Below are 11,360 nucleotides of genomic sequence, written 5' to 3' on the forward strand. Positions count from 1 at the left end.
TCTTCCTAATGGCCTTTGGAAACGAAACTCAGAGGCAGCCAAGATTTCACCTTGGTGGACTCTGGCATCCCCCCTCCTCGACCAGCTGTTCTCTCTGGGCTCCGTCCCTTCCCCATGGTCTCCCTGCCTCAATGGTTTCTGGTTATTTTCATAGCCTATCCCTGAAATCCCTCCCCATGTGTCACGGGAAGGAGAAACCTCCAGCTATATGCAAAATTCAATTAAGCGAACCCTCTCACTGCATAAAAGAGGCTTTGCTGTGTGCCCAGATTTGATCAGTACCAATTTATGATTTTGCATCATTCATATGGGGAAACTAATTTAAGCTGAAGTGTTCACGGAAAGGAGCGACTTCACCTGTCTCCCTACTCCTCCGTGAATTTTTCCCCCTCTATCGAGAGCTTCAGTGTCCTAAACAATGACCAGTCCGGGGGGACAGAGGGGACAGAAGCCCTCAACTCATTCAAGGCTGGCGGGTGGTTGATGAACGGATGCAGGACAAGCAAGAACGGCAGCTGAGCCCGGGGACCAGCCAACCCCTCTAAGGAGACGCCTTCTCGTGAGGAAAAGAACCACGGCCAGTATGCACTCCACAACCATGCTGAACCCCTTTTCCAAAGGACAGGAGCAGCGCTGGGTCGGCAGCCTGGAGGGCGGGGGGCAAAAGTGGGGCAAAGAGTGTAGCAGTGAGAGGCTGCAGGAGCACAGGACACCCAGGGGGTGGCAGGTGCCAGGGGTCCGGACTGTATCCGTCTGGGAGGCAATGTCATGGCCCAGCCCCCAGTGGGAAAAGCTGGCAGAAGCTAAGTGGGCTGGGGTTAGTCTAGAGCTCTCTCGCACCGCAGAACTGGGTGGGGTAACAAAGGAAATAAGAATAATCTAGTTCTTCCAACTGGGGCAAGGCTGCTGGTGAGGGATTGGGATAGGAGTAGGAAACATATAATTTCAAGTCTTCCTGGGTTTCCCATTCAAGCCAGAAACACCAGATGCTGAGGGTACCAGCATCGAGGTATAGTTATTCCAGTCTCACAGCTGGTAAGGTTGGAACTGCTGATATACTTCCTGCCTGATAAATGATGCCCAAGGACTCAAAAGCTGGTGGAGCCAGAGGCATGGAGTTTTTTTTCTGGGAATCACACTTTTAATGTGATAAAAAAATCAATTCACAAGAAAGCATCAGATCAAGGTGGCAGACTGAACAAGGTACAACTCTCTCCCCTTGCCCTTTCCCCAAATTCCTAGAAATGACAAAGGAAAAACGTGTTTCAAAACAGAATGAATCCATTAGACCTATGACATGAGAAAGAAACACTGCTTCAATGACGAAGCCACTCAGCTTTTTAGACTGTTTGTTACATGGGCTCACTTTGATTACCCTAATACAAAACTAAGCAACTTGAAAGAGGACTCTTGATATTTAAAAAACATAATAAAACCTAAAATTTATAGCATTATTTTAGTAGTTGGATGGCAAGAGGTAAGAAAAGTGATACTCAAGACGGGAAAACTGATCAACGTTATCTTGTGGCAAGATATTTGGTAAAACTTAGCTTTTATTTTTTGGAAGGCAGGTCACGTGCTAGTGGATCTTGTAGGTCTGGAGATGAAGGTGAACAGAGTGTTAGCGGAGGGTTTTGGCTATAATTTCACTTGCAAAGTCATTACAAGTTTGGAAAAGGAGGGGCTAGTGTATGCACAGTAATCGCAGAGAATAGAGTCCAGAAATTCCCAGGCTTGCATGACTGGAATAGAAAGAACTTGGTATGCCAAATCACTGCTTAGATGAAGGAGGCCCAACTTAGATTGTTCATCAGCAAGACATAAAACTTTCTGGTATTAAACCACTGAAATATTGGGGTGTTTGTTACAGCAGCTAGCATGAATTACCCCAAGACAGTTTTCTATGTACTTGTCACAAGCAATTAGAAAGTGTAATAGGGGAAAAAAAGATTCCAGTCACAATAACAATAGGAAAAAAAAAGCCTAGATATGCCACTAGCAAGAAATGTGCAAGAACTATATGAATATACCTGTAAAAGTTATAGAATATATAAAGAAAAAACTTGTAAAATATTTTTGCAGAATATTTTAAAAACTGAATAGACATAACACTCACCTGAATAGATACTAAAATTATGTCAGTTCTCCCAAAATTGGTCTACAAATTCAAAGCAATCCTGACCAAAATTGCAACCACATGTTTTTTTAGAGTCTGACATGCTGATTCTCACTTTCATTCGGCAGAGTTAATGAATGTACCAGAATAACTAATAAAATCTAATTTAAAACATGCAAAGAAGGGGAAGAGTCAGGCCAGATCTCAAAACATACTGTCTTGTTGTAGAAATTATAATAATATGTATTTGTGGAGGAATGGAAAATACATCAATGGAACTGAACAGAAAATCTAAAAATATCACTAATGTGGCATTTCATACCAGTGCAGAAAGAATGGTCTCTTCAATGGTATTAAAGTAACTGGCCATCATTTTGGAAAAAAATAAAATTAGATACTTATACCATGACCAAAAAAAATCTAAATGATTTTAAAAGAATAAAAAGAAAATATCAGAATAATGTTATAATCTTAGAATGGGGAAGGATTTTCCAAGCTAGTCACAGAACTCAGAAGTCATCAAGGAAACACTGACAGCTTGACTACATGAAACTTTAAAACATACATGTGAGCAAAAAAAAAACACCCTATACCCAGGGAAAATTGGAAAAATGAGAGAAAATATTTACAACATATACAACAGGCTAGGATTAATATCCAGAAGATATGTTGAAAAATCATTCAGCACTCAAGATGAAAAAGGAGCAAATGTTATGAACCAGTGAGAAAGGATGAATTTAAAATGTATGTTCTGACATGGAAAGGGGTTTAAGATATATTGTTAGTAAAAATAATAATAATAATCAAGGGCTACAGAATAACAGGAATAGTCCTATCTACTTGTTATAATTATCTGTGTGTGTGTGTCTGTGAAGCCATAGAAACTAGGATCTGGAAGTTTCCAGACAGAATTGTTAATGGTGACTCCTAGGGGAAAAACCCTCAAGCATCATTTAAAGGAGAAAATTGCAATGTCTATGCTTTATTATAAAGCCTCTGTTATTATTATTTTTTAATTATACAGAGAATTTTTATGTGTATATATATTTTAATAGGCTTTATATTTTAGAACAGCAAAACAAGTGGAAAGTACAGTGAGTTTCTAAATCCCCTCATCCCCACACACACAGCCTCCCTCCACCAGACGGTACGTTTGTTACGATGGATGGACCTACACTGACACCTCAAAATCACCCAAAGTCCATAGTTTGAATCAAGATTCACTCTCGGTGTTGTACATTCTGCAGGTTTGGACGAACGCATAATGACACGTATCCACCATTATAGTGTCGTACAGAATAGTGTCACTGCCCTAAAAATCCCCTGAGCTCTGCCTATTCATCCCTCCCTCCCCAACCCCTGGCAACCACTGATATTTTTACTGTCTCTATAGTTTTACTTTTCCAGAATGTCATATAGAGGATGTATTGCATATGTACACTTTAAAATCTTCAAAAGCACAGAAATACACCTGGAATTGTGTCTGAACTCAGAAGCATGCAGTTGAAGGGGTAGGAAGCTGTTGAGGCTGGAGAAGCTCAGGTGAACTCCATAAAATAAAGGATGAAAAAGGAGCTGATGAGATCAGAGAACAAGAAGAGAAGGAATCCATTCACCCTGGGAATAGGTTACGCCCCAAATAAGGCCACACGGAACATAAACACGCATCACACATGTAAGGTATGAAAAATATACACACAAAAAATTATATAAAGTGTAGAATTAACACTGGGGAGGAAACGGAATCAGTACCATCTATGACATGCTTCATGAAATTACCCAGAATGCAGGAAAAATGTCCTGTAAGATGAAAGAAAGACTAGATTAAAAACATAGATACAGTATGGTACTGGCACAAAAACAGAAATATAGATCAATGGAACAGGATAGAAAGCCCAGAGATAAACCCATGCACATATGGTCACCTTAACTTTGATAAAGGAGGCAAGAATATACAGTGGAGAAAAGACAGCCTCTTCAATAAGTGGTGCTGGGAAAACTGGACAGGTACATGTAAAAGAGTGAAATTAGAACACTCCCTAACACCATACACAAAAATAAACTCAAAATGGATTAAAGACCTAAATGTAAGGCCAGACACTATCAAACTCTTAGAGGAAAACATAGGCAGAACACTCTATGACATAAATCACAGCAAGATCCTTTTTGACCCACCTCCTAGAGAAATGGAAATAAAAACAAAAATAAACAAATGGGACCTAATGAAACTTAAAAGCTTTTGCACAGCAAAGGAAACCATAAACAAGATGAAGAGACAACCCTCAGTATGGAAGAAAATATTTGCAAATGAAGCAACTGACAAAGGATTAATCTCCAAGATTTACAAGCAGCTCATGCAGCTCAATAACAAAAAAAAAAAACAACCCAATCCAAAAATGGGCAGAAGACCTAAATCGACATTTCTCCAAAGAAGATATACAGATTGCCAACAAACACATGAAAGAATGCTCAACATCATTAATCATTAGAGAAATGTAAATCAAAACTACAATGAGATATCATCTCACACCAGTCAGAATGGCCATCATCAAAAAATCTAGAAACAATAAATGCTGGAGAGGGTGTGGAGAAAAGGGAACACTCTTGCACTGTTGGTGGGAATGTAAATTGATACAGCCACTATGGAGAACAGTATGGAGGTTCCTTAAAAAACTAAAAATAGAACTACCATATGACCCAGCAATTCCACTACTGGGCATATACCCTGAGAAAACCATAATTCAAAAAGAATCATGTACCAAAATGTTCATTGCAGCTCTATTTACAATAGCCAGGACATGGAAGCAACCTAAGTGTCCATCATCGGATGAATGGATAAAGAAGATGTGGCACATATATACAATGGAATATTACTCAGCCATATAAAGAAACAAAATTGAGATATTTGTAGTGAGGTGGATGGACCTAGAGTCTGTCATACAGAGTGAAGTAAGTCAGAAAGAGAAAAACAAATACCGTATGCTAACACATATATATGGAATCTAAGAAAAAAAAAAAAAAAGGTCATGAAGAACCTAGGGGTAAGATGGGAATAAAGACACAGACCTACTAGAGAATGGACTTGGGGATATGGGGAGGGGGAAGGTTAGGCTGTAACGGAATGAGAGAGTGGCATGGACATATATACACTACCAAAAGTGGAATAGATAGCTAGTGGGAAGCAGCCGCATGGCACAGGGAGATCAACTCGGTGGTTTGTGACCACCTAGAGGGGTGAGATAGAGAGGGTGGGAGGGAGGGAGACATAAGAGGGAAGAGATATGGGAACATATGTATATGTATAACTGATTCACTTTGTTATAAAGCAGAAACTAACACACCATTGTAAAGCAATTGTACTCCAATAAAGATGTTAAAAAAAAAACAACATAGATACAAAAAATAAACAAAGGATGCCCAACAGATGGAAACTTTACCCTTCCTGCAAAAAGAAACCAGAATAAATGCAGATCAAATGTGCTTGACCAACACATATATATATCAACAAGGTATATCCAGGTTCATTTCTTAAATTTTAATGATAAAATTCATCATTTTTCCTGTACTGGAAAGAGGGGTTTCTAACCTGGAATTAACCTCCAGATTGTAAACCCAGCTGTAAAAATGCATTAATTTTAAAAGAACATAATTAACCACTAAGAAATGTCCAGGGAACAGTTTGATTATGTGCAGCAAACCACCAAATCCTTTGCAACGAGATAGAGGAAGGGGATTCTCTAAAACTCAGGCTGCACTGCTCACCCACAGCGACAGGAATGCTCTCCGGACTAGGGTTCTCAGAGGCGTGAAAGTGCAGCGGCAACTGTGTGTGAAGGGTAAGTTAACAGCTGAGCCACTTTACACAGAGTGAAATTCATGCGGGGCATTGGTTACATGGGATGGAGGAGCTGAGACGCCAAACCGGGCTGTGAAACGAGCCAGAGATAAACAACAAAAGAGAATGACAACCATCCCCAGCTGGAGCGACACATGGAAGAGGTCCATGGTTAGCCCTATGCAAAGGAAAACTGGAACCACAGCAGGTCTGTCTGATGGAGGTGAGAGTCACGGAGGCGACACAGGTCCTGCTGGAGACATCGCCAGAGCAGAGGTGTGGAGTGGGGCTTTTCCTTCCATTCTCCCCTCTGTGCGGCCCGATGGTCTAACCCAACAGAAGCCAGATGACCGGGAGCCTTGGGCTGTGGACCAGAGGGCAACAGGGGAAAGGGCTCTGCCCCTGGAGACAGCGGTGCAGCAGAAGTTTGTACTGCTCGAGGGGCTCTCACCAGGGTCTCATGGACCTTTGAGAAACCCCACAAAGGTCCAGAGAGGTTTGGTTTGCTTGGATTTCCTAAGGAAGGCGGCCACGGTTTCGTGGTTGGGGGTGGGGAAGACGGAGCTAATCTGCGGGAGCATCTTCAGTGGTGACTGAGAAAACTGAGCAGAAAAGGTCAAGAATTTGCAGGGATGCTGGGAATGACCCACCCAAGGAGTGGACCTGGTGAGTGAGCTACATTGACCCCAAACCCCAAGGATGCTGATGCCCCAAGTCAAGGACACCTGTGTTATGTATTAAACCTCAAAAACTGGTCTAAAAAGGGGTCCTCCAAAAACATGGATTAAGGCTTCTACTGTGCAATTACAAAGGAAAAAGTGGCTGAAATTCCGTATTTGTGTTTTCATCTTACTTCGTAAGCACTAACAGCTTATTATTTCGCAGACACCAAACGAGGGTAATAAGTCCTGAAATGAGGGTAGGTCGTCCAAACTCAGTTACTTTGCAAACTTATTCTAGTTACAAGACTTTTGAAATATCAGCATCTTTTCGATGCCCCACCTGCAAATATTAAGGTGCTTTGCCCATCACCACATGGCTTACTTGGTCCTCTTTTACTCTGTGTTGCCGGCTGAGGCAACAGTTTAGGGCCTGGACCCCATGTTTTTTACCATCAGGAGGCTAAGTGAGCATGTGTTTCAGGAAGTGCGGGCTCTTTTTCAGACCCCTTACCTCTTAACGTGCCACGCTGACTCCATCATCCAGCCCCTGGCTCAGATCCCACCTAAGAGACATGGTCACGACAATCACATCCGCCTCTGTAGCACCATCTGTGCAACACACAGCAGACCCCAAGACTCTTCCCCAGAGAGCCTCTGAAAGCCGGTCTTGTGGCACCTTCACCCCAAGCAGGGTGTCTACGTTTTACACATCAAAGCAAGCTCAGCTGTGCGGTCAACTTCCCCAGGCGGATGACAGAGTTGAAGTGGAGGCAGAGGGGAAAGCCCTAGCCTAGGTTCCGTCTCCAAACCCCGTTCTGCTTGATATGATTTCAATCTTTCCAGCACATCCTGCTTCATGTTTTCCTCAGGGCACAAAACAGTCTGAAACCTAACAAGATGCCCCAGGGAGAGGAAAACAACAGTTCTAAGCAATAATCCTGCCCCTCAAGAGACCAGGTGAAGAAATACTTCATCTCTGTAGTTCTCAGACTCTTAAAAACTTTCTAAAGGAAGGCTGTTACCCCAGAAACAGTCTTAATGTTTCCCACTGTGTGAAAGAAGCAAACTTGTTTTGAAATAAACACACACACACACACATCATACATATGTGTGTGTATCCTATTTAATCTCAAGATGTTTTTGAAGGAAATTTTGAAAAACAAAAAAATGTTACAGCACATGAACGTTCAGCAACCTTTACCTAGAAAGTGTTCAGCACCTACTATGCTTTCATAATGAGCGAGAAAATTTTCCAAAGTTGCATTAGCAAAAGATGCCTCTGGGAAGTTACCAAAGGATTAGTTCCTGTTATGTTATGACTCTGGGTAGTCTACAGGATTCAGGAAACTTAATATCAAGGTGAATCAGATTTGTGCTATGATTATACACTCCGCCTTATTAAATAAATCTACTTATAAAATGTTGATATAAAGAAATTATTATAAATATATTAAATGAAGTAGGAAGGCTAACATTCAAAGAAATTCTGATGTGAATTATTTTCTAAATCATCCCTGATTTGTGTTTTGTTTGGTATGTACTTTTGCAAATACTTTTGAGTTTTATTAGGAAAGGAAATATCTAAATTTAGAGGGGAATTTAAGCTGCATTCTCTAACTTTAATTTTTAAAACTGCTACGTAGAAAAAGTATTTCCAGAATGTAAAAACGACAGCAACCTAAGACATTTACATTCTTTCTACTCCGACCAGGCCTGTGGTCAACCTCACCTATCCGGAGACGGGCAACAACCAAGCGGTACTGGGATGGTGGCGCCCTCTTGAGGCTGTTAAAGTGAACTGTCTAATTTTAAGTCCCTTCAACATCTCTGGGATCTTTAAAAGAATCATGATTAGAACAATGAACAGACAGAGATTTTCCTTTCTCTTCTATTACTGCTCAAACCCAAGGTATTTCCACCTAAGGCAATCATTTTCTCACACTTTCATATTCTTGTCTAGAGAGAATAAATTTTCCTTTCATCTCTACTTATGAATGAAAATATTAAAATGACTAATTATGCTTGAAACCTGCATGGAGGTAACAAAAATTGAGACATTTGAAATGAAATCAAACAACATCACTAACTGCTAGCCCTTGATTCTCCCCTAAGAAACCCTTTCCCAGAAACTTCACAAATTCTATTTCCTAAGCACCAGGATTTCAACTTTGTAAATGGTTATTAAGTCACTGATTACCTCTTTTGTTTATGCACTAGTTCATTTATTAGTTATTGCAGATGTCTTATTTTCTAGCATTTGAATGCTTCGTGTATTAGCCTTAATAGGGTAGGTTATCCTTCAGTAATAAACTAATCTGGAAATCTTAGGGGCGTTATATGTAAAGGTTCGTTTGTCTCCCTCACAAAGTCTTCTGTGATTTCAGCCACTATCTAGGGACTCTTACTTCTGAACAGTAACTCAGAGATCCAGGCAAATTGCTTCTTACAGCTACACCATCTGGGTCCCATGGTTTCCAGTTCACTGCATCAATGGAAGAGAGAACTGTAGGGTCATACATCCTCTCTCAAGTGCTCTCAAGGTCCAGAAGTGATGCTTATAATTCTGGCCCACTGTCCAGAACTTGTCACATGGACCTACCTAGCCCCAAGGGGCTGGGAAATGTGGGTATCATATGGATAATCACTGAACAGTAAATGTCTCTGCCACATATTTCAAAACTTTTTTTAAGTTTGATATTTTTGAGGGACAAGTGGATCTATCCCAGAATTTCAACCCACTTATAGCACTATCCATGAGAAAATGCAATCTTAATCAGTTGTAAACTGCTGTATTACTTTAATAAATACAAATAGGGAGAGGAAAAAGCAGCTTCCTTCGAAATAAAGTCCTGGAAGAATAATGCTCGCTAGGTACCACTTCTCAGATAAAGAGATCAGTTTGGACGACCTTGGACATCTAAAGCAAGGTTTAACTAAGAAGAAAAGGTAACAGACAGCAATAATACACTGGGCAAGAACTGCAACAATTCTTCATGAACTACAATGTAACACATGTATGAACAGAGAGGAGTAAAAGCCAAGCGTCTGATTGCTTAGCCACTTTCAGGCTCAGTGGAGAAATAGCACCTCCCAGTGATGTTTCCTCATATAACTTGCAGCTCCCTCATAAACACAGGAGTTCCAATCTTGGTTTTATTGCAATGGTTGAACTCTAATACATTTCTGGGCATTTTAGATTGCTTCCAGAAGAACTGGTGAACCATGATCTTACGTAACTGTCCATCACAAATGACTTTCCAAGTAACTTTTGGAGCTAATAAGTGCCACTAAAAAAAGATGCAGTGAAATCACATGATAGTCCGTGCTGTGGAGATATTCCACAAGGGAGCCAGCAAAGTAGGGCAGAAGAGGGAAGGAAGGTCATGAGTGAATAAAGAAAACAAAATTTGTAAGGATGGCTCGGAAGAAAATTGCTCGTGTCCAGAGCTGACTGGCATAAAACAGTGATCAAATATAAGTGTGATGGAGTGAGCTGCGAAGTTTTATCTTCTGGTAATTTACATGAGACATGAAATGAGTTCTAATTTCCTTCCTTCTTGCAGCTTCTGTAGACACACACACACACACACAACTCAGGAGGGTAGGCATGTATTTGGAAATAAAGAACTGATTCCCACTTCTTGTCTGGTGGTTCCTGAGTGCCGGATCTACAAATGTATCCAGCCAGGGCAGGGGAAGGACAGCAAGGGTGTGATGAAAAGGTTCTAAAACTGTTTTGTGGTGATGGTTGTACAACTGTATATTACTAAAAACAAATCATTGAACTGTACACTTACAGTGGGTGAATTGCATGTTATGTAAATGATCATTCAGTAAATCTATAACAGAAAATTAAACCCTGCAAACAATGGCTATGCCGTCAAGAGTGCATTATGTTTTCATTGGAGTATAGTTGATTTACAATGTTGTGTTAGTTTCAGGTGTACAGCAAAGTGATTTAGTTATACCTATATATGTGTGTCTATTCTTTTTCAGATTCTTTTCCCTTATAGGTTATTACAAAATATTGAGTATAGTATGTTCGATGTAAAAAATGTATGATTACCGAAGGGGACAAGGGGGGAGGGATAAATTAGGAGCTTGGGATTAATATATCCACAGTACTGTATATAAAATGGATAACCAACAAGGACCTACTGTAGAGCACAGGGAGCTCTGCTCAAGGGTGCATTATAAAAATGCCTTTAACGCTCATTAGAGGGTTCCTTCTTAAACAAATTAACTTTCATTTGTATTACTAAACTCTGGTGTCACAGGAAAGTAGACGTGCCCATATACCTACAGGTAAATTCATTCTCACGTAGTCGCTGCATCCTCGACGTGAGCCTGTAGAAGAAACGTCCATTCTGTTCCATTTATCAGACAGCTTGTGCAGACGCCAGCAGCTCAACAGCAAAATGAGAGGGAAAGTTACATTTCACAGCTCCTGTGATGTTCAAACAAGCATCCGGGGTTATCAGTGAGTCTTACTTGCAAAACTCTCTTCCCCTCAGGTACTAAAACATTATTGCTTTGACACTGTCATTCAGGCACTAAAAAGGAGCTGTGGAACACAAGATAACATGTACTGGGACTTCCCTAGTGGCGCAGTGGTTGAGAATCCGCCTGCCAATGCAGGGGACACGGGTTCGAGCCCTGGTCCAGGATGATCCCACATGCCACGGAGCAACTAAGCCCGTGCGCCACAACTACTGAGCCTGCGCGCCAGAGCCTGCAAGTCACAACT

Source organism: Balaenoptera physalus, assembly GCF_965194825.1.
Source record: "Balaenoptera physalus genome assembly, chromosome: 3".
Taxonomy (NCBI): domain Eukaryota; kingdom Metazoa; phylum Chordata; class Mammalia; order Artiodactyla; family Balaenopteridae; genus Balaenoptera; species Balaenoptera physalus.